This window comes from Pristis pectinata, chromosome 3, assembly GCF_009764475.1.
Source record: "Pristis pectinata isolate sPriPec2 chromosome 3, sPriPec2.1.pri, whole genome shotgun sequence".
Lineage (NCBI taxonomy): Eukaryota > Metazoa > Chordata > Chondrichthyes > Rhinopristiformes > Pristidae > Pristis > Pristis pectinata.
The window spans coordinates 137,562,338-137,586,690 of record NC_067407.1 but is presented as its reverse complement, the minus strand read 5'-3'; the positions used below and the strand labels follow the sequence as shown (position 1 = coordinate 137,586,690).

The 24,353-nt window shown below is 41.9% G+C and overlaps 1 long non-coding RNA gene across 1 annotated transcript; it reads right to left on the bottom strand.

Annotated features, from left to right (window-relative positions):
- Positions 1-562: 562 nt before the first annotated feature.
- LOC127567835 (uncharacterized) lies at positions 563-24,031 on the bottom strand. The gene is made up of 3 exons (XR_007955950.1): positions 24,002-24,031; positions 13,241-13,287; positions 563-635 (listed from the first exon to the last, which is right to left on the bottom strand). It is a non-coding gene; the product is annotated as an uncharacterized LOC127567835 (long non-coding RNA).
- Between the last annotated feature and the right edge of the window lie 322 nt (positions 24,032-24,353).

Here is a 24,353-nt window from a genome sequence, read left to right as displayed (position 1 = left end):
TCTTTGCTTCGAGCACTGAGGCCTGGTTGCAACCAGAGCCTGCAGCACAGTTGCTGTCCATACCTGAGGCTTGGCTGCTGCTTGGGCCTGCAGCTCACTCAGTCCAACCTGTGATCGGCCTGTGCAGCGAGGCTGCCAGGACAGGGAGACCCGTACAGCCGCAAATGGTGGCAGCAACCGTGGGCATCCTGGGGAAAGTGAATGTGAGATGTAGGCCATGTCCAGAGTGATCCAGCCCATCATCCCTCCTGTGTAGGTGACTGGTAGAAATCTGGGAGCAGTTGTATGGAATGTGTGGGATCAGTGTTGAGTTGTCAGTGTGGACTCAATGGGCCAAAGGTTAATCTTATATCAGCCATCCCCCCACCTACCTACCTTCTCCCCTCACTTGTATTCACCTATCACCCCCAGCTCGTGCTCCTCCCCCTCTCCCCCCACCCCTTTTTATTCTGGCTTCTGCCCTCTTCCTTTCCAGTCCTGATGAAGGGTCTCGGCCCGAAACGTCGACTGTTTATTTCCCGCCATGGATGCTGCCTGGCCTGCTGAGTTCCTCCAACGTTTTGTGTGTGTTGCTCCAGATTTCCAGCATCTGAGGTCTCGCCTGTGTGTCCATACTTCTGCCTGTATTTATTTATCTGAATAATATAAATAAGTGCAGTTAAACATTTCTGAACATATTTTGATTATAATCAAAGCAAAAGTTAAGTAAAATAAAGTGAAATTCTGTTGAAAACCAACTGGGACATCATTCAATCTGTGTTTAAAACTTTGACAAGAAAGCTTCCATCTCTTAGCTGCCTTGTTCACCTCTGAAGACTTACAGTGGGAGAAATGTTTGCAAGTCGACAGGTAAATGTCAATTACTAGACAAGTACGTATCACGCTGGAACATCATCAGCCCTTTGCTGAGCAGCAACTATCGACTGAGATAATATTGCTTGCAATATTACCTACTCCATAATCTATCCATTACATCTTGGCTGAGACTTTCAATTCTGTTCATTCTGTTATAGATTATTTCGGAAGCGTGGCAACAATTGCAGGCTGCCCCTAGAATATTCCACGCAAAAAAGATGCATTTCGATGTACATGCAACTAATAGAGAAATCTTATCTTATAAAAACAGTGTACGTTTTTAATGCATGCACTTTAATGTAAGTAATTTATAAAGCCTTATAAAACATTTTCATTGAGACATACAGCACAGAAACAGGTCATTTGGCCCATTGACCTGAGAGAAGTTTATGAGATTATGAGAGGCAGAGATAAGGTAGCCAGTCAGAATCTTTCTCCCAGGTGTAGGGGCAGACAGAAAGGCCACGTGGAGTTAGGGTTCAAAATTACAGGTGATTTATTAAAACTAGTGCGCACCAGAAGACCAATCAAAGCTGATCTACCTGAGCGCGACTTTGGTACAGCTTTTACATTTCATTACACAAAAACTTGATTAATAGTAAAACTAGGTTTGGATAACAGAATGGCGACTGCAGAAGGACTTAATAACAAACTAGGTCTTGATTACAGAATAAAATGATTATCCACAAGTCTAACAGTAAATCCAATTTTCTACTACAACAATGGATACACACTATAACATCATCAATGAAGTTTCTGAAACTCGGGTGTCATCACTGTTTCAGTCCATGTGGCTACTCTTAGGTTTTGTCTGCGGGACACTGTTACCACATTAGCACAATCCACATCCCGGTTTATTTATCGGTTATTAGCCCTCACTATTCTTTCCCCTACAACACCAGGGTAGAAATATCAAGTACCAGAGGACATGCATTTAAGGTGAGAGGGGCAAAGTTTAAGGGAGATGTGCGGGGCAAGTTTTTCCACACAAAGTGGTGGGTGCCTGGAACGGGCTGCCAGGGGTGGTGGTGGAGGCAGATACAAGAGAGGCGTTTATTTAGATACATAAATATGCAGGGAATGGAGGGATATGGATCATGTGCAGGCAGAAGAGAATTAAGTTAATGTTTTATGTTCTATGTTCCATGTCCATCCCAAGCATCAAGTATCTATCCATACGATCCCATTTTCCAGCACTTGGTGTATATCTTTCTATGCCTTGGCAGTTGAAGTGTTCATCTGTGTCGGATCCGGTTATTTTCGAATCCACAGGTTCTTTCAGGAGTCCAAAAATGAGTGGAAAACCACTTGGTGCTTCACACATTTTATCGAAAACAAAGAAACAGTCACGGAGCACATGGCGTTAGCTTTACTACTGGAAGATGAGCCGAGACAAAGGAACTAAAGATGAGCTAGGGCCAGGGGGAAGAGAGCAAGATAAGCAAGAGAGAGATAGAGGCAAGAGAGAGATAGAGGCAAGAGAGAGAGAGGCAAGGGAGAGATGGAGGCAAGTGAGAGGCAAGAGAGAGATTAATAAAAAATGACACCTTTTATGCCTGAGATAAGAGGTACTCCTTAGCTAACAATAGTCCAATCAGAAAACCTATTAGATACCTGTGGCAAAACCAACCAACAAGAAAACACGTATTCACCTGATGCACGAACCAATAAGCTAGGAAGCGGCCATTCCTTGTACAGCCACTTGAGGCATATTAAACACTATATATATTAAAAAAGTACTTAAAACAGTCAAATCCAACATCTGGATAAATGTTGTGAGAGTCTCTGCCTCCATCACCCCCTCAGGCAGTGTGTTACAGATTCCAATCACCCTCTGGATGAAAAAAATCTTCCTCAGATTCCCTCCAACCCTATTGTCTCTTACCCTAAACCTATATCAACTGGTTATCGACAGCAAATTCTCCTGCTATATGAATGCTCAGCCCAGTTTGTAGAACTATGATGAATCTAGTGTTGAAATGGTGTAAAATAATTAATTTAGTTTGGGGGATGTACGTGAGAATCAAATTAATTGTATTTCTCTGGTACCCCCACGCTGCACAGCATCTCGACACTTCATTCTTAATGTTAATATGTGTCATAGGGTGGCAGTGAGGCATCAGGGGCAAATTTTCATCTTAAAGCTATTTTCTTTGACCATAGAACAGTACAGCACAGGAACAGGCCCTTCGGTCCACAATGTTTGAACTGAACACGATGCCAAATTAAACATGATACACATCCCTCCATTCCCTGCATATTTATGTGCCTGTCTAAAAGCCTTTTAAATATGACTTTTGTATCTGCTTCCGCCACCACCCCTGGCAGCCTGGTGCAGGCACCCACCACTCTCTGTGTAAAAAGCTTGCCCCACACATCTCCTTTAAATGTTCCCCCTCTCACCTTAAAATACATGCCCTCTGCCCTGGGAGTAAAGATTCTGACCAATGACCCTATCTATGCCTCTCATGATTTTAGAATTTTCTTATTTATATTATTTGTAATGTTTTTAGATTAAAATGTGATTCTCACTGTCCAGGATGCACACCAGCCCCTGTGATGCCCGCCAGTCCCGAGAAACCTCCAGCGAGCCAGAGGACACCATGTGCTTCTCCATGGGCACCCAGGTACAGACATGTCCTCGGAAGAGGGGCAAGTAGTTGGCATGGATGGACCCCTCGACAGCCCACTGCTTGGACCTGTGAATGGCCACTCTGGCAAAGTTTCTGTGCTATCAGATGGAAAAACAGCAAAACAGTTAATTTGACATGGTTTGTCCTATTGCTAAAGAGGCAGAAGTAGGACTTCAAGTTTACTGCACCGCCTGGTAAGTTTTAATGTGCTGATGCAAGATTGCACTAACACTGTTTCCACTATATTCTGCAGCAACTCTTCATGGTGCTAAGATCCATGAGAATGTGTTAGCGTATTACAGACTAATTAGGCATATGAAATACAAAACAAAATCAGATAAAATTGATTGAACAAGTTTTGTTCTATTTAAAACCATAAATTGCCCAGATTGTTTTTTTCCTGATTAACTCTGTGTTCAGGTTTTAATTTGTTAAATTAGTTTACGTTGTTTTTGTCTTTAGTTTCTCACACCCTAATTAATTAAAACAACTTCTTGTCTTCTTTAATCATAGTCCATTTGTCGTTCCGATACAGCGCCATTGGCCAGAAATGTTAACTCTGTTTCTCTCTCCACAGATGCTTCCTGACCTGCTGAGTGTTTCCAGCAGTATTTATTCCACTTTTATTCTAATATTCCTTAATAATGATGGGAACTCAGCTTTGTCTGAGGTTGAATGAACAGATTCTTACATATTTCTATAGATGTACAGTGGAGAGCATTCTGACTGGTTGCAACACAGCCTGGTATGGAGGCTCTAATGCACAGGATTGCAAGAAGCTGCAGAGGGTTGTAGACTCAGCCAGCTCCATCATGGGCACAACCCTCTGCACCATCGAGGGCATCTTCAAGAGGTGGTGCCTCAAGAAGGCAGCATCCATCACTAAGGACCCTCACTATCCAGGACATGCCCTCTTCTCATTACTACCATCGGGGAGGAGGTACAGGAGCCTGAAGACCCACACTCAGTGATTTAGAAACAGTTCTTTCCCCTCCACCATCAGATTGCTGATTGGTTCATGAACCCATGAACACCACCTCATTATTCCTTTTTCTGTGCACTATTTATTTATATTTGTAATTTATAGTAAATGTATGTCTTTGCACTGTACTGCTGCTGCAAAACAACAAATTTCATGTCATATAAGTCAGTGATAATAAATCTGATTCTGATTCTGAACAGATTTCCCATGGGAAATTCCATGCAGTCACAGGGAAATATGAAAACTCCACAGACAGACAGCAGTGAGTGTCAGGATTGAACCCAGTGCTCTGGCGCTATGAGGTAGTGGCTCTTCTAGCTGCACCACTGCGCTACCCACTGCGTAGGTATCCCGAATCTCTCTGAGTAAGGGTGGGGCTACTGCAATTCAGAGCAAACAACGGGGGCACAGCACAGAAAAAATATCTGCCATTCACATCCCTTGCAGAGCTAGTCTCCTACAGTGCACTTTGAAGTTGCCAAGGGCAACCACTGGCAAGTAAAGTAGTGCATGAAAATGATCTGAATAAAAATACAATATTTTGTGGACTGCACATAACCCATGTTTAATGACATTTCATACTTTTTTATTTATTAATCACAACGTAAAACAATGTGTTATTGTTCAATAAACCTCGTGACCTGTTACTGCGGCCAAGCAACTTGTAGGGCCCAAGGAAATATAAACATGTTGCCACAGCTCAGTGTACAAAGTCAATGCAAATGGGTTGCATTGGTGCTTCTGTCAGGAGACAGGTACTGAGGGACTGGTGTACTGCAGAATGTGCATTCCTTTGGCTCTGTTGTTAGAGCAAGGTCCCTTTTGCCCTCTCAAGCAGACTTAACAGATACCCTGATGCAATTTTGAAGATGTCATTTTTCCTGATATGCTGGTACCGAGGTAGAGATGATTGAGACCTTCTAGTTCGTAGGTGTAAACATCACCAATAGCCTGTTCTGGTCCAGCCATGTAGACGCTATGGTCAAGGAAGCCCACCAGCACCTCAACTTCCTCAGAAGGCAAAGGAAATTTAGCATATCCCCGATGACCCTCACCAATTTTCACAGAGCAATCCTGCCCGGATGCATCACAGCTTGGTACGGCAACTGCTCTGCCTCAGACCACAAGAAATTACTAAGAGTTGTGAACACAGCCCAGTCCATCAAGAAAACCAGCCTCCCCTCCACTGACGCCATCTACACTTCCTATTGCCTTGGAAAGCAGCCGACATAATTAAACACTCCCACCACCCCAGTCATTCTCTCTTCTCCCCTCTCCCATTGGGCAGAAGGTATAAAAGCTTGAAAATGTGCACGTCCAGGCTCAAGGACAGTTTCTATCCCACTGTTATAAGACTCTTAAATGGACCTCTTGTACAATAAAGATGAACTCTTGACCTCACAGTTTACCTCATCATGGCCCTTGCGCCTTATCGTCTTCCTGCACTGCACTTTCTCTGTAACTGTAACACTTTATTCTGCATCCTGTTATTGTTTTTCCCTTGTACTACCTTGACGTACATATGTTTTGAAATGATCGGCATGGATGGCATGCAAAACAAAGCTTTTAATTGCATCTTGGTACATGTGACAATAATAAACCAATTACCAATTACAAATAGCTTCACAAACACAGATTGCCCGCTCATAGTTGCATTGTATTGTGTGGATTTCACCTTCTCTGTCTTGCATGTTGCAAAGTAGGTGGACATTATAACATTGATGGGAAAGGGTTTTGGGAGATCCTGGGGACTTCTTTACACCCGCAATTCTTTATCATCAAACATCATTGGATCTTGGTCATGATTGGATCAATCAACAGAGAAATGCATTTGTTGGCATGTTCACAATGTTATGGCGTTGCAGGACTACACCAAAAGGGGAGAAGCATCGAGAAAATTCCCTCTTCTGCTGGGATATACTGGAAATGGAAGTGATCCAAAAGAGATTCGCTCAGCTAGTTCCCGGGATGAGAGGGTTATTCTGTTCTGAGTGGCTAAAGAAGCTGGATCAGCATTCTTTGGAGTTTAGATGAATGAGGGGCGATATTTTTGAAAACATATCAAATCTTAAAGGGGAATGATAGAATAGATGTTGAGCTGTTTTTACGATGGAAGTGTGTTGAATGATGGGAACATACTGACAGGATGAGGAGTTGGTCATTTAAAACTGAGGGGCATAGAAACTGAGAAGTGAAAGAGAGTGGATTGTGGTGGCAAGATCATTAGAAGTAGTTAAAGTCATAGAGTCATACAGCACGGAAGCAGGCCCTTCGGGCCAACTGGTCCATGCTGACTGAGGTTCCCATCTAAGTTAGTCCCATTTGCCCATGTTTTGCCCGTATCCTTCTAAACCTTTCCTATCAATGCACCTGTCCAAGTATCTTTTAAAGTTGTTGATGTACCTGCCTCAACCACTTCCTCTGGCAGCTCGTTCCGTATACTGACCAGACTCTAGGTGAAAAAGTTGCCCTCAGGCTCCTAGTAAGTCTCTCCCCCCTCACCTTAAACCTATGCCCTCCAGTTCTTGATTCCCCAACCCTGGGAAAAAGACTGTGCGCATTCACCCTATCAATGCCCCTCATAATTTTATACACCTCAATAAGATCACCCATCTTTCTCCTAGGCTCCAGTGGAAAAGTCCCAACTTGCTCAACCTCTCTCCGTAACTCAGTCCCTTAAGTCCCAGCAACATCCTTGTAAATCTCCTCTGCACTCTTTCCAGTTTAAATTGGTTTCTTACTGTCACATGTACCGAGGTACAGTGAAAAACCATCCATAAAAAACATTTCATCACATCAGTGCATTGAGGTAGTACAAGGGAAAACAATAACAGAATGCAGAATAAAGTGTTACAGTTACAGACAAAGTGCAGTTCAGGCAGACATTAAGGTGAAAGGGCCATAACGAGGTAGATTGTGAGGTCAAGGGTCCATTTTATCATACTGGAGGACTGTTCAATAGTCTTGTAACAATGGGATAGAAGGTGTCCTTGAGTCTGGTGGTACATGCTTTCAGGCTTTTGTATCTTCTGCCCGATGGGAGGAGGGAGGAGAGAATGTCCGGGGTGGGTGGGGTCTTTGATGATGTTGGCTGCTTTACCGAGGCAGCGAGAAGTGTAGACAGAGTCCGTGGATGTGCTGATGTGCTGAGCTGTGTTCACAATACAGCATCTTAACGGCATATTTCTGAGAGCAGGATGACCAAAACCGAACACAATATTCCAAATGTGTTCACCAATGGCTTGTACAACTGCAACATAACATCCCAACTTCTATACTCAATGCCTTGACTAATGAAGGCCAGCGTGCTAAAAGCCTTCTTCACCACCCTGTCTACCTGCAGCACCACTTTTTAGGAACCACAGGGACACTTTCATTGCCCTAAACAATAAGCTTGAGAGCGCACTGGATGAAACTTGGGTTATTTTTGACAATCCCAATGACGTCACCTCCTCTCCCTAATCTTGAAGAGTGTGCAGATGTTGAACCAAATTAAAACCACATTGCAGGCAGCAGCACATTTTCTCTCATCCCAGTTATGGGGCAGCACATACTGAAAGCATTATAACTGTGTGTAGTTTGCCTGCAGCTATTGGCCACGGGGTAACAGTTGACTTGCTGGATAAGGCAGCGTTACTTCTGTGATCTATTAAATGGGAAGATGATTGCGTGCAGGATGGGTGTAATTATTGGCTTGGTGTAATCTACCATTTCAGGCAGCGGCTGAAGGTTCTCCCTCCACTACATCTCTCCCGAATGGATCTCCCTGGATGGGTATGAAGGAGGGATGCCAACATCTCTACTTTCCTGGAAGTTTAAGGAGATTCTGCATGTCATTGAAGAATCTGACGAACTTCTACAGATGTGCAGTGGAAAGCATTCCGACTGGTTGCATCACGGCCTGGTGTGGAGGCTCCAACGCACAGGAACGCAAGAGGCTGCAGAGAGCGGTGGGACTCAGCCGGTTTCATCATGGGTACAGCTCTCCCCACCATCGAGGACATCTGCAAGAGGCGGTGTCTCAGGGTGACGACATCCATCATCGGGGACCCCCACCATCCGGGCCATGACCTCTTCTCGATGCTGCCATCAGACAGGAGGTACAGGAGCCTGAAGACCCACACCTCAAGGTTCAACAACAGCTTCTTCCCCACTGCCGTCAGGTTCTTGAACCGACCTGAAAAACTCCAACACTACCTCAGACTATATTTCTTCTTCTCTCTCTGAACTTGCACTAATGTTGATATGTATATTTTGTCATGTAAGTTCTGCATAACTTATGTTAATATGTTTGTTATGCTTGTAATGTACTGTGCTGCTGCAAAAAGCTAATCTTCATGGCATTTATACCCTGGGTATGTGTGCCTATGACAGTAAACTTGAATTTAAAAGGGGACCTTCAGCCCACTAAGTCCACACCAACCATCAACCACATTCTGGACGAGATTTTGGCATTTCTGTCTGCCTATATGGGTATGTATGCCTGTATGGGTATGTATGCTGATAACAATAAACTTGAACTTGAAGCAACAGGAGCTCTTAATGTGAGAAAGGTGAAAATGCATGGAAGTGTGTGATTGGCACTGTTGGTGTTTGTCAATCAAGGTGTCCATCTGTTTTAAACTAATGAATGTTTGTAACCATCCTGAGCCATAATAAGGACACACAAGAGACTGCAGATGCTGGAATCTGGAACAACACACAAAGTGCTGGAGGAACTCAGCGTGTCAGGCTGCATCTATGGAGGGAAATGGACAGTTGATGTTTTGGATCAAGACCCTTCATCTGGAGTGATCCCTGGACTCATCTCTGGAGCATCTGGACAGTAAAGACACCTATGTTTGACAATTGTTTATTGACTACAGCTCTGCCTTCAATACTATAATTCCAAGCAAACTCATCTCCATGCTCCAAGAATTCAACACCTCCCTTTGCAACTGGATCCTTGACTTCCTAACCAACAGACCACAATCAGTGAGGATAGGCAACAACACCTCTGGCACAATTATTCTCAACACTGGTGCCCCACAGGGCTGCGTCCTCAGCTCCCTACTCTATTCCCTATATATTTTTATGACTGCGTGGCCAGATTCTGTTCTAATGAATTTGCAGATGACACAACCATAGTGGGCTGTATCTCAAACAACAATGATTCCAAGTACAGGAAGGAGATAGAGAGGCCAGTGACATGGTATCAGGACAACAACCTTTCCCTCAATGTCAACGAAACAAAAGAGCTGGTCATTGACTTCAGGAAAGGGGGCAGCGTACATGCTCCTGTCTACATTAACAGTGCTGAGGTAGAGAGGGTTGAGAGCTTCAGGTTCCTAGGAGTGAACATCACTAATAGCCTGTCCTGGTCCAACCATGTAGATGCCATGGCCAAGAAAACACACCAGTGCCTTTACTTCCTCAGGAGGCTAAAGAAATTTGGCATGTCCCTGTCGACCCTCACCAATTTTTATTGATGCACCAGAGAAAGCATCCAATCCAGATGCGTCATGGCTTGGTATGGCAACTGCTCTGTCCAGGACTGCAAGAAACTGCAGAGAGTTGTGGACACAGCTCAGCACATCATGGAAACCAGCCTCCCCTCCATGGACACTGTCTGCACTTCTCACTGTCTTGGTAAAGCAGCCAACATAATCAAAGACCCCACCCACCCGGGACATTCTCTCTTCTTCCCTCTCCCATTGGACAGAAGATACAAAAATCCTGAAAGCTCATACCACCAGGCTCAAGGGCAGCTTCTACCTCACTGTGATAAGACTATTGAATGGTTCCCGAGTACAATAAAATGGACTCTTAACCTTACAATCTGCCTTGTTATGACCTTGCACCTTATTGTCTGCCTGCACTGCACTTTCTTTGTAAATGTAACGCTTAATTCTGCATTCGGGTATTGTTTTACCTTGTGCTACCTCAATGCACTGTGTAATGAAATGATCTGTATGGATGGCAAGACAAGGTTTTCACTGTACCTTGGTACATGTGACAATAATAAACCAACTTACCAATCTTCTCACCCACTCTGTGCCACCAGAGAACTGCTGAGATTAGATGGAGGACACAACCTTTCCAGTCCTGATGAAGGGGCTTGGCCTGAAACGTCATCTGTTCATTTCCCTTCATAGATGATGCCTGACCCATTGAGTTCCTCCAGCATTTGGTGTTCATTGCTGAGATGAGATATTAATTTAAAGTTCAAAGCTGAGATATCACCATTCAATATGATCATTGCTGACCTACCCCAGACTGAACTCCAATGATCCAGAGACAACCTCAGTTACTCATGACAGGTACTGTACAGTAAAGGTCCATCCCTGCTTCAAGCACACCTCACGCACTATGGTGACACTCCATTGTCACAGTCTATTTCCTAGGGTAGGGGTGTCTAAGACTAGAGGGCATAGGCATTGGACAGATCAAACCATAACTAATTACATTGAGGTAGTAAAAGGAAACAGAAAGCAGAATACAGTGTGGTAGTTACAGAGAAAGTACAGTGCAGGCGGACAGATAAAGTGCAAGGGCCACGACAAGATAGACAGAAGAGACCGCAGATGCTGGAATGTGGAGCAACAAACAATCTGCTGGAGGAACTCAGTGGGCCGAACAGCATCTGTGGGGAGAAAGGAATTGAGTCAAGTCAAAAGCTTGTATCAGTCATGATGGACTAACTTGGTGGGCACTAGGGTCAGCAAGGACGAGTTGGGCCAAAGGGACTATTTCCATGCTGTATTACTCTATGACTCTATGATTCTAATTGGAGCTTTCAAAATGAAATGAAGTGGCACTATTAAAAGAAAGGTTCACCAGGATGCTGCCTGGATTAGGGAGTATTAGCTACAAGGAGAGGTCGGACAAACTTGGGTTGTTTTCTTTGGTGTATTGGTGGCTGAGGGGCGACCTGATAGAAGTTTATAAAATAATGAGAGGGATAGATAGGGCAGAGTATCAGAGTCTGTTTCCCAGGGTGGAACATCAAATACTACAGGGCATAGATTTAAGGTGAGAGTGGGAAAGTTTAAAGGAGATGTGCAAGGCCAGTGTGGTAAATTGGTAAATTGGTTTATTATTGTCACATGTACCGAGGTACAGTGAAAAACCATCCATACAGATCATTTCATCACACCAGTGTATTGAGGTAGTGCAAGGGAAAACAATAACAGAATGCAGAATACAGTGTTACAGTTACAGAGAAAGTGCAGTGCAGGCAGACAATATGGTGCAAGGTCATAACGAGGTAGATCGTGAGGTCAAGAGTCCATCTTATCATACCGGAGGCTGTCCAATGGTCTTATAACAGCGGGATAGAAGCTGTCCTTGAGCCTGGTGGTCCTTGCTTTCAGGCTTTTGTACCTCTGCCCGATGGGAGAGGGGAGAAGAGAGAATGTCCGGGGTGGGTGGAGTCGTTGATTATACTGGCGTGCTGCCAGGGGACGTGGTAGAAGCAGGTACAATGGTGATGCTTAAGATGCATTTAGTCAGACACATGAACATGCAGGGAATGGACGGATATGGATCAAGTGCAGGCAGATGGGATTAGTTCAGGCAGGCATAATGGTCGGCACAGACACGGTGGCCCGAAGGGCCTGTTCCTGTGTTGTACCGTTCTATACATTATGTAAGGACCTGAACACCTTCCTCCCATCATCCAATGTTCATGAATTGTCAAATTTGGAAAGGATTGGTCAGGAAGGGGTTGGAATTTGGAATGTCCTGCTGAAAGAGGTGGGAGAGGCCGAGGCTCTCTTAATGATGCACATCTCAGCATAATAAATGTTTCCCAGTGTCCCTGGTCATTTGGGCCAAGAGATGAAGTGGATGTCAACCTGTGAGATTAAATGGGAGCATTGTTTGAAAATACAATGAGCAGAGGAAAGGGAACATGAACTTGCTGGACATTTGCTCAGCCTCTCCCTTGTTAGTAACTGTATAATGCAATGATAAAATATGTACGGCACAGAAAGTGGCCACTCAGCCCTTTCTAGCCTACTTTCCAGCTCCTGGTCTGTAGCCCTCCAGGTCATATGTTCTCTTGGGTGCTTTTTAAATATGTCAAGTGCTTCTGTCTTGCAGCCTCCTGTTCTGGAGTGAGTTCCATTCCCCCCCTGCCTCCCCACCACTCTCTCTGAAAAATCTTTCCTCTCTTGCTGGTGAACTTAAACCTTTGCCCCTTGGTTACTGACCTGTCTGCTGAGATTGTCCATGCTCTCCTTGCCTGGGCCTCTCATAATTTTATGCACCTCAATTAAATCTCCCCTTAAGATAAGATAAGATAAGATTTCTTTATTAGTCACATGTACATCGAAGCACACAGTGAAATGCAGCTTTTTGCATAGTGTTCTGGGGGCAGCCCGCAAGTGTCGCCACGCTTCCGGCACCAACATAGCATGCCCGCAACTTCCTAACCCGTACGTCTTTGGAATGTTGGAGGAAACCGGAGCACCCGGAGGAAACCCACACAGACACAGGGAGGACATACAAACTCTTTACAGACAGTGGCCGGATTTGAACCTGGGTCGCTGGCGCTGTAAAGCATTACACTAATCGCTACACTACCGTGCAAACCATCCCAGCCTGGACAGTCATTTCTCACAACCACTTTTCCCTGCCCTGCGAACATTTCCTTTGCATCCTCAGGAAGGGCGGTAAATAGAACTGTCGACAGACCATCCCCAGGTTACAAAGGCCCAGTTTATGGACACTGCTTACATATGAACGAGGTCCCATAATATTATTAAATTCAAAAGTCTGATGTACTTACATACGTTCATTCCCACGAAGGACAGAACAGGATTCCCTCAAGGTCAGCTGGTAAGGAAGGCAAACGCAATGTTAACATTCATTTCAAGAGGACAAGGATGTAATGCTGAGGCTTTATAAGGCGTTGGTCAGACCACATTTGATTTTGATATCAGATATCTTTATTTGTCACATGTACGTCAAAACACACAGTGAAATGCATTTTTTGCGTAGAGTGGTCTGGGGGCAGCCCGCAAGTGTCGCCACAGTTCCGGCGCCAACATAGCATGCCCACAACTTCCTAACCCATACGTCTTTGGAATGTGGGAGGAAACCGGAGCACCCGGAGGAAACCCATGTAGACACGGGGAGAACGTACAAATTCCTTACAGACAGCGGCCGGAATTGAACCCGAGTCGCTGTTGGAGTATGGTGAGCAGCTTTGGGCCCAATATCTAAGGAAGGATGTGCTGGCATTGGAGACCGCCCCAGAGGAGGTTTACAAGAGTGATCCTGAGGGTGAAAGGATTAACGAATGAGGAGCATTTGATGGCTCTGGGCCTGTACTCACTGGAATTTAGAAGGATGAGGGATGATCTCACTGAAACCTACTGGATACTGAAAGGCCTAGATTGAGTGGACGTGAAGAGGATGTTTCCAGTAGTGGGAGAGTCCAGGACCAGAGGGTGCAGCCTCAGAATCGAAAGATGTCCCTTTAGGACAGAGATGAGGAGGAATTTCTTTAGCCAGAGGGTGGTGAATATGTTGAATTCATCGCCATAGACAGCTGTGGAGGCCAAGTCATTGGGTATATTTAAAGCAGAGGTTGATAGGTTCTTGATTAGTAAGAGCATCAAAGGTTATGGGAGTCTTTTGATGGCGCTACATGGAGTAGGTCGTATCTTGGCTCTGTTCCACTCACCTTTTAATTCCTCATGCACCACCCTTTAGTAAGACTTTTATAATAATTTTACAAGATTGATTTTGACTTTTAAGTGTTGGAATGAATACCAGAGCTAAGGCTGGAGCTGATAACAAGGGTAACGGAGAAGATCAACTCACTTTGGAAGCTATCTCTAAACTGGATAAAAAGCTTGACCAGAGATTTGCCACTTTGGAAACGCTGTTAAAAGATATGGAAGACAGACAGACCGCACTCGTACAGGAGTGTGCTAATCAACAGCAATTAATTGCTCAACTGGATCAAGCTGGCAAAGAGAGAGATTGCAGGCTGGATTTACTGGAAAAAGATTTAAGTGGGACCAAACAAAGACTAGAACAGCAAAGACAGAGGATTATTGATTTAGAAAGCCGCAGTTGGAGAAATAATGTGAGGATCATCGGCCTCTCTGAGAATGCTGAATCTGGTAATCCCATTGAATTCTTTTCTAAACTTCTGATGGATGCGTTTGGCCCTGAAGTGTTTTCTATAAGCCCTATACTTGATCGTGCCCATCGAGCGTTAAGACCAAAACCTCCGGCAGAGCAAATGTCGACTGTTTATATTTGTGACTTTGTTGAACTTTCTAAGCAAGTCTGTTTACATTTTAGAACACAGAACATAGAACATAAAACACTACAGCACAGAAAAACAGGCCATTTGGCCCTTCTAGTCTGTGCCAAAACATTATCCCACTAGTCCCATTTACCTGCACCTAGTCCATAACCCTCCAGATCACTCCCGTCCATGTATCTATTCAATTTATTCTTAAAACTCAAGAGTGAGCCCGCATTTACTACATCAGATGGCAGCCCGTTCCTTACTCCCACCACTCTTTGAGTGAAGAAGTTCCCTCTAATGTTCCCCCAAACCTTTCCCCTTTCACCTTAAAGCCATGTCCTCTCGTACTTATCTCTCCTAATCTAGGTGGAAAGAGCCTATTCGCATTAACTTTGTCTATATCCCTCATAATTTTGTAAACCTCTATCATATCTCCCCTCATTCTTCTGCGCTCCAAGGAATAAAGTCCTAACCTGTTCAATCTTTCCCTGTAACTCAACTCCTGAAGACCCGGCAACATTCTATTAAATCTCCTCTGCACTCTTTCAATCTTACTGATATCCTTCCTATAGTTAGGTGACCAGAACTGCACACAATACTCCAAATTTGGCCTCACCAATGTCTGATACAACAATTTTGAAAAATTGCTTTGGCTATTTTTTCCTTCATGTTTAGACTATTGATGGTGCCTTGCATTCTTTTCAACTTGGAGATTTTCCACCAAAAGAATTGGGGTTAAATAATAGTGGGTAGCATTCTGGCTGCCTATTGGCCAGTTTTTGGGCTTTGGTAGGTGGGGGTGGGGCTGTTTTCAGGTTAGTTGTTTTTTCCTTCTTCTGGACTGATAAACTACTAATATGTCTGAATTGTCATCATATTCGACTCCTCTTTGAACTTTTTTCCTCTTCCTGTTAATGAATCTCCTATGCAACAAGGTTAACCCTTTAACCATAGAACCATAGAACAATACAGTGCAATACAGGTCCTTCGGCCCACCTTTACATACCATATGTTTTTTTAGTCTATTAAAGTGGATAAGACAATTAATTTTGTTGCATGGAATACAAACGGCTTGAATAATCCAATTAAGCGTAAGAAGATCTTTAAAGTTTTTCATAGACTGAATGCTCAGATTATTTTTGTGCAGGAGACTCATATTAGGAGAGAGGATAGTCAGCGCTTTTTTAGATTTTGGAGGGGTCAACAATTTCATTCTAACTCACAAGCAAAGGTGAAAGGAGTCTCTATTTTTATAGACTCCTCAATTTCATTTGTTCATCATGAGACAATTTCATACCCGAATGGTAGATTTTTATTAATTACCGGCTTACTTCATAACAAAAAAGTTGTTATGGTTAATGTTTATCCACCTAATGTGGATCATTCTGAGTTTTTTAAACATTTATTTGCATTTTTTCCTAATTTAAACGAATATACGTTGATTATGGGTGGAGATTTCAATTGTTGTTTAAACCCCTCAATGGAGAGATCTGTGTCGAATCTTGAACTTCCTAACAAATCTGCTGTTTTTATTAATTCCTTTTTAGTTGATTCCAGAATTTTAGAAGTTTGGAGATTTCTACACCTATATGATAAAGAGTTTTCATTCTTTTCTCCTGTCTATCACAATTACTCTAGGATTGATTACTTTTTTATCGACGCACGATTAGTTCCACTTGTTATTGACTGTAAGTATGATGCAATTGCCATTTCTGATCATGTGCCATTGAAACTATCAATTAAATTAGTGGACGTACCCTCTGGCGCTAGACAATGGTGACTCAATCCTTCTTTATTGCAAGATTTAGACTTTGTTCATTTTATTAAAGAACAGATTTCCTTTTTCTTCTCAACTAATTTTACTGAAGAAATTCCAGTGGGATATTATGGGATACCTTTAAAGCTTATACCCGCGGTCAAATTATTTCATACTCTGCTGGACTGAAAAAACAAACTAATAATGAATTATGTATATTGGCTGATAAGATTATAAAGAAATCGATAAAAAATACTCTGATGCTCCTAATTTGGAGCTCTATAAAAAGAGAACAGAACTTCAATTACAACACAGTTTATTATTAACATCTCCCATTGAAAATCAATTACTCAAAACCAGAAGTCAGTTTTATATACATGGTGATAAATCTGGTAAATTGTTTGCCAACCAATTGAAAGCTGTTTCAACTAAAAGTCAGATTATTAAAATTCGTAAACGAGATGGTAATTACATGGTAGACCATGATCAAATTAACAAATACTTTCAAGAATTTTATACTTCTTTATATCAATCAGAATCTCCTGAGGATTCTACATCAATGCATGAATTTTTAAGGAATCTGAAGACTCCGAAATTATCACTTAATGAACGTTCAATATTAGATGCACCCATTTCGGAGGAAGAAATAAAGAAAGTAATTTCTTCAGTGAATTCGGGTAAAACACTCGGTCCTGATGGGTTAACAGTTAAATTTTTTAAATCCTTTTCTGACCTTCTCCCTCCCTGGTTAGGTAAAATTTTTAAAGATGCCCTATCAGTGGGTAAATTACCACAATCCTTTTATGAAGCAACTATTTCATTAATTCTTAAAAAGGATAAAGATCCTACTGAATGTGCATCTCACAGACCTATTTCTTTATTGAATGTGGATTCTAAATTTTTTTCCAAAATATTGGCTTCCAGACTGGAAAACGTATTTCCACAAATTATTTCTGATGACCAGACAGGATTCATTAAGAATCGTTATTTGCATTTTAATATTAGGAGGTTAATGAATATTATATATACCCCTTCGTCTGTAATTCCAGACTGTGTTAACTCGCTAGCTGTCGAGAAGGCGTTTGATGGAGTCGAATGGGAATATTTATTTAACACGCTTGAGAAATTTAATTTTAGCTCAAATTTCATATCTGCGATCAAATTGATTTATCCCACACCTATGGCTTCAATACTTACTAATAATCAGAGATCCCCCTTGTTCAGGCTTTTTCAAGGCACTAGATAGGGTTGCCCCTAAGTCCTCTATTATTTGATATTGCTTTGGAACCTTTGGCAATTGCCATTCGGGATTCTTCTAACATATTTGGTATCACTCATGGAAAAAGGGGACTCACAAGATATCTCTTTATGCAGATGACCTGTCACTCTATATCTCTTAGCTGGAGAAATCTATCCCTGCAATATTATCACTACTTGCTCAGTTTAGTGTTTTCTCTGGTTATAGATTAAATCTTAATAAGAATGAACCTGTCTCATTAAACATGCAAGTCCCAATTTATAAGCAATTACCATTTAGATTAGTGACTGATTACTTTATGTACCTGGGAGTTAAAATTACCAAGAAACACAAGGACTTAATTAAAGTTAACTTTTTACCTTTAATTGATTACGTTAAACAATTATTTATTAAATGGTCCCCATTCTCTCTATCATTGATTGGCCGAATTAATGCAGTTAAGATGAATATTTTACCAAAATTTTTGTATCTATTTCAGGCGATTCCAAATTTTATCTCGAAATCCTTTTTCGACACCATTGATTCCAAAATTCTTTCATGTATACGGCAGAATAAAAACCCAAGTAAGAAGTATTTACAAAAATTAAAAAAGGATGGTGGTATGGCTTTGCCTAATTTTAGCTTTTATTATTGGGCAATTAATATTAGATACTTAATTTTCTGGGCACAAGATTTAGATGCAATTCATTGTCCCCGTTGGGTACACCTTGAGTGTGAATCAGTGCAAGGATTTTCATTAGTTTCTATTTTAAGAGCTTCATTCCCTTTTGCACTTACTAAATTGAATAAACAAATGACTAATCCAATAGTTAAACATACAATACGGATATGGTTTCAATTTCGTAATTTTTTTGGATTGAATAAATTTAATTTATCAAGTCCTATTCAATCTAATTTTTTCTTTCAACCATCCAGAATTGACTCAGCTTTTTCCTTATTGAAAATGAAGGGAATAACATGTTTTTGTGATTTATTCATTGATAACTTTTTAAAAATCTTTTGAACAGCTGTCTAATAAATACAATCTGCCTAGATCACATTTTTTTCGATATTTACAGATTAGAAATTTTTTAAAAATTACCTTACCTTCTTTTCTGACACCATATAAAATTGAAATTACAGAAAAATTTTTAGGGTGTAATCCTTATAGAAGGGCCTGATAGCAATAATTTATGATCGGATTATGAAACTACGTCCCCAGGAACTTGATAAAATTAAGAATGAATGGGAAAGAGAGCTACAGATACTTTTACCTACAGAGACATGGAAGAAAATTCTTCAATTAGTTAATACATCTTCAATGTGTTGCCAGACACTCTTTGATACAGTTTTAAGGTGGTTCACAGGACCCATATGTCCAAGGACAAGTCAGCCCGTTTTTTATCATCATATAAATCCTATATGTGACAGATGTAATTCGAAGGTGGCTTCCCTGACACATATGTTTTGGTCCTGTCCCCTTTTGGAAAAATATTGGAAATACATTTTTAACATTATTTCATCTGTATTGAACATTGATTTACGACCTCATCTTATTACTGCAATTTTTGGGTTACCAATGATGGAATCTCGCCATTTATCTGCTTCTGCTCATTGTATGATCGCCTTTGTCACATTAATGGCCAAGCAATCCATTTTGTTCAAATGGAAGGATCCAATACCTCCCACCACTTTTCAGTGGTTCTCTCAAACTATAGCATGTTTAAACTTAGAAAAAATTAGGAATGGTACTGTTGATCCTTCGCTTAAATTTGAGGAAGTTTAGAGACCATTTATTCAATATTTCCATATGATATAAGCTGACCTTTTTCAGATCCCTTTCAATAACCCTTGACTGCAGAGGAGCGGAGTTGGCGATATAATAATGTTTTTTTTTAATTGAAGAAATATCAGTCCAGTTTTTTTTTTAATTTTTGGTTTCTTTTGGTTTATTATTAATATTTTTTTGATTTGGATGTTCTTTTCTCATATAATTAAATTTCTTTTCAATTTTCCTTTTGCATTATGTTCACTTAATAAGAGAGTGGGAGGTCTTGATTACTTTCATTTACTCCTTGAGATTATATATATGAACTGTTATGACAGTTATCCTGATCTCTTTGCACCACATGTATAATCATTAATGTTATAGATATTAATTTGTACTAATTTGAAAATTAATAAAAAGATTGAAAAAGAAAGAAAGATTACAGGGAGAAGGCAGGAAAATGGGGTTGAGGGCGTAAAATAAATCAGCCGTGATTGAATGGCAGAACAGGCTCGATGGGCTAAATGGCCTAATTCTGCTCTGTCTTATGGTCTTAGTTTCCTCTCTCTCCACTTTTAATAGTTGTTCTTTCTTTTCAACCTTGTGCTTTTGATGCCATTCATTACAATACAATGGAGATAGAGTCACCACAATGACTGATTTTTGTGTATTTTGGACAAAATCAACCTATGGACATTGGCTCATCTTACACTCTTGATGATGGTAAAGAGAGCCATGCTGAAGCTACCTGCATTTACAAAGTGCCCCACCTCATGTGTAGAGTTGTTTTCTCTGGAGTGGCAGAGGCTGAGTGGAGACCTGAAAGAAGTTCTAAAATTATGACAAAATTGGTAAGTTGGTTCATTGTCACATAGAACACAGAACACTACAGCACAGTACAGGCCCTTCAGCCCACGATGTTGTGCCAACATTTTATCCTGCTCTAAGATCTATCTAACCCTTTCCTCCCACATAGCCCTCCATTTCTCTATCACTCATGTGTCTATCTAAGAGTCTCTTAAATGTCCCTAATGTATCTGCCCCCACAACTTCTGCCAGCAGTATGTTCCACACACCCACCACTCTCTGTGTAAAAAACTTACCCCTGACATCCCCCTTATACCTTCCTCCAATCACCTTAAAATTATGCTCCTTCATGTTAACCATTTTTGCCCTGGTAAAAAGTCTCTGACTGTCCACTCGATCTGTGCCTCTTATCATCCTGTACACCTCTATCAAGTCACCTCTCATCTTCTCTCCAAAGAGAAAAGCTCTAGTTCACTCAACCTATCCTCATAAGACATGCTCTCCAATCCAGGCAGCATTCTGGTAAATCTCCTCTGCACCCTCTCTAAAGCTTCCACATCCTTCCTATAATGAGGCGATCAGAACTGAACACAATACTCCAAGTGTGGTCTAACCAGAATTCTATTGAGATGCAACATTACCTCGTGGCTCTTGAACTCAATACACCGACTAATGAAGGCTAACACACCATACGCTTTCTTAACAACCCTATCAACCTGCGCGGCAACCTTGAGGGATCTCTGGACGTGGACCCCAAGATTCCTCTATTCCTCCACACTGCTAAGAGTCCTGCTATTAACCTTGTATTCTGTCTGCAACTTCGATCTCCTGAAGCGTATCACTTCACACTTATCCAGGTTGAACTCCATCTGCCACTTCTCAGCCCAGCTCTGCATTCTAACAATATCCAGTTGTAATCTACAGCAACTTTCTACACTATCCACAACACCACCAAGCCTCACCTCATCAGCAAACTTACTAACCCACCTTTCCACATCCCCAATCAAGTCATTTATAAAAATCACAAAGAGCTGGGGTCCCAGAACAGATGCCCGCGGAACACCACTGGTCACCGACCTGTGCTGAGGCACAGTGAAAAACTTTGTTTTGCATGCCGTCCATACAGATCAATTCATCACGTCAGTACCTTGAGGTAGTGCAGGGGAAAACAATAACAGAATGCAGAATAAAGTGCTAAAGTTACAGAGAAAGTGCAGTGCAGGTAGACAATAAGGTGCAAGGTCATAAAGAGGTAGATTGTGAGGTCAAGCATAAATAGCAGAGACAGCCAGAATCTTTTTCCCAGAGTTGAAATATCTTGTACTAGAGGACATGCATGTAGGGTAAGGGGCAGGCTTTTACACAGAGAGTGATGGGTGCCTGGAACTGCTGCTGGGGTGCTGGTGGAGGCAGGCGTTTAAGAGGCTCTTAGATATGCCCGTGAATACGTGGAGAATGGAGGGACTGCAGCCATGTGCAGGCAGAACGGATTAGTTTATTTTGGTGTCATTGGCTTAACTCATTCAGCACAACATCATGGGCCTAGGAGTCTGTTCCTGTGCTGTACTGATCAAACTACTTCACGATGAATGGTCTTATAGTAACTGCCATTCTGCTAGTAGTTTGGTCAACGGACTAGCAATGAGGATAATCCAATGGAATGCACATCGAAAAGTGAAGCTCTTTAAAAGTACAGATACAAATGAGAACCTGGTGTTAGTGAGAACGGCTATGAAGCAGTCGGTTCTGGCCTTACCCTGCCTGTCACTACAACCCACACCACTATCGACTTGTCACTGGCTTATAAACTAATTTTAGGCACTGACCAATACACCTCTCACACATCCCTCCCCACCATCGGTAGTATCTACAGGAGGCTATATCTACAGGTAGACTATGCCTCAAGAAAGCATAGTCTACCATCAAAGATCCCCATCATCTGAGTCATGTCATCTTCTCGCAGCTATCATCGAGCAGGAGGTACAGAAGCCTCCACACCACCAGATTCAAGAACAGCTACTTCCCTTCAACCATTCAGTTCTTGAACCAACCAGCACAACCCTAATCACTCAGTATAGCGACACTGTGACCACTTTGACTACTTTACACTGCAATGGACTTTGTTTTTGTTTTGTTCTAACCGTGTTCTTTCTTGTATAATTTTATATAATTGATAAACATCAATTGTATAATTGATGTTTAATTTATGTTTTTCTTGTGAATATGACATCTCTGATGCTATGTGTCTGTGATGCTGCTGCAAGTAAGTTTTTCATTGCACTTGTGCATACAACCTGGTCCAACCACATGGACGCCATGGCCAAGAAAGCTCACCAATGCTTCTACTTCCTCAGGAGGCTAAAGAAATTTGGCATGTTCCCTTTGACACCAACTTTCATCGATGCACAATAGAAAGCATCCTATCTGGTTGCATCATCAGCTCAGCATATCATGGAAACCAGCCTCCCCTCCACTGACTCTGTCTATACTTCTCATTGCCTCGGTAAAGCAGCCAGCATAATCAAAGACCCCACCCACCCCAGACATTCTGTCTTCTCCCCTCTCCCAACAGGCAGAAGATACAGGAGCCTGAGGGCACATACCACCAGGCTCAAGGACAGCTTCTATCCCACTGTGATAAGACTATTGAACGATTCCCTTATACAATGACATGACCTCACAATCTACCTTGCTATGACCTTGCACCTTCTTGTCTGGCTGCAATGCACTTCCCTGTAGCTGTGACACTTTACTCTGTTTCCTGTTACTGTTTTTACCCTGTACTACCTCAATGCACTGTGTAATCAATTGATCTGTACGAACGTTATGCAAGACAAGTTTTTCATTGTACTTTGGTACAAGTGACAAGAATAAACCAATACCAATACATGTCCCTGTGCATATGGCAATAAACTTGACTTTGACTTTTTGACTTTGCAATAACTCCAGAAACCAACAATTGAAGAAGAAGGCTCAGAGAAGAACTGTTGCATCGAACCTTAGCCAACTTCAATTAGACTGGGTAATATCTGAATCCAAGCAGCTGAGGTCGGGATTGAACCAGGGTCTCTGTGACCCTCAGGTAGCAACTGCACCATCGCTCTGTCACATTGCTCTTTGCTTGATCTGTGCAGGATGCCTTCTGTCAGTTCTATATTACAACCATTGCTGCACACCCAAAGGGACTTTATTGGTTGCTGTACACATTGGAACATCCTGTAGTGAAAAATATTATCTCCTGCCTGCTTTGTATTCTAATTCAGAAGTTGTGTCCTGTCAGCTAGGACAAAATGTGCTTTTACAACAGCAACAAAGTGGTAAAATAAAGTTGAAATGAATTCAGAATCTTCTTATTTCCAAAACTGAATTTGTTACCAGTATAAGGAGACATTTAATTCAGACAATCTGTCTTGATACTGACAAGGTACAGACTAGTGGAACTGAAGAGTTTCTCAAGCAGTACTCTTTGTCTCTTGTGATGACACACTGGTTACAGATTCATTCGACAGCAACTTGTGAACAAATTGCTCAGCAATGTCATTTTGATAGCACTTTCTCTGTAACAAGCTGCAACCTGGGAGCTAGCTGGCTCAAATTCAACCAGCTACTGACTGTCAACATGAGTCTTAAATTTTCTTCCATTGTCTGTTACATTGCCAACAATACAACATTTAATTGTTAATTGATTGCTTAATTATTAATTGTTGCTTTTACCTGCTGTTCCCAGAGATTCAAAGTCACTGATAGGCACTCCAGCACTAACAACTGACAATCTAGAAATACTCAGCAGGTTAGGCAGCATCTGTGGAAAGAGAAGCAGGGTCAACGCTTCAGGTTGAAGTCTGAAGTTTCATCAATCCAAAATAAAGATAAAGATAAAGATGTCTTTATTAGTTGAATATACATCAAAATACACAGTGAAATAGAGTGTTCTGGGGGCAGCCTGCAAGTGTCACCACGCTTCCGGGGCCAACATAGCATGCCCACAACTTCCTAACCCGTACATCTTTGGAATGTGGGAGGAAACGGGAGCACCCAGAGGAATCCCACACAGACACGGGGAGAA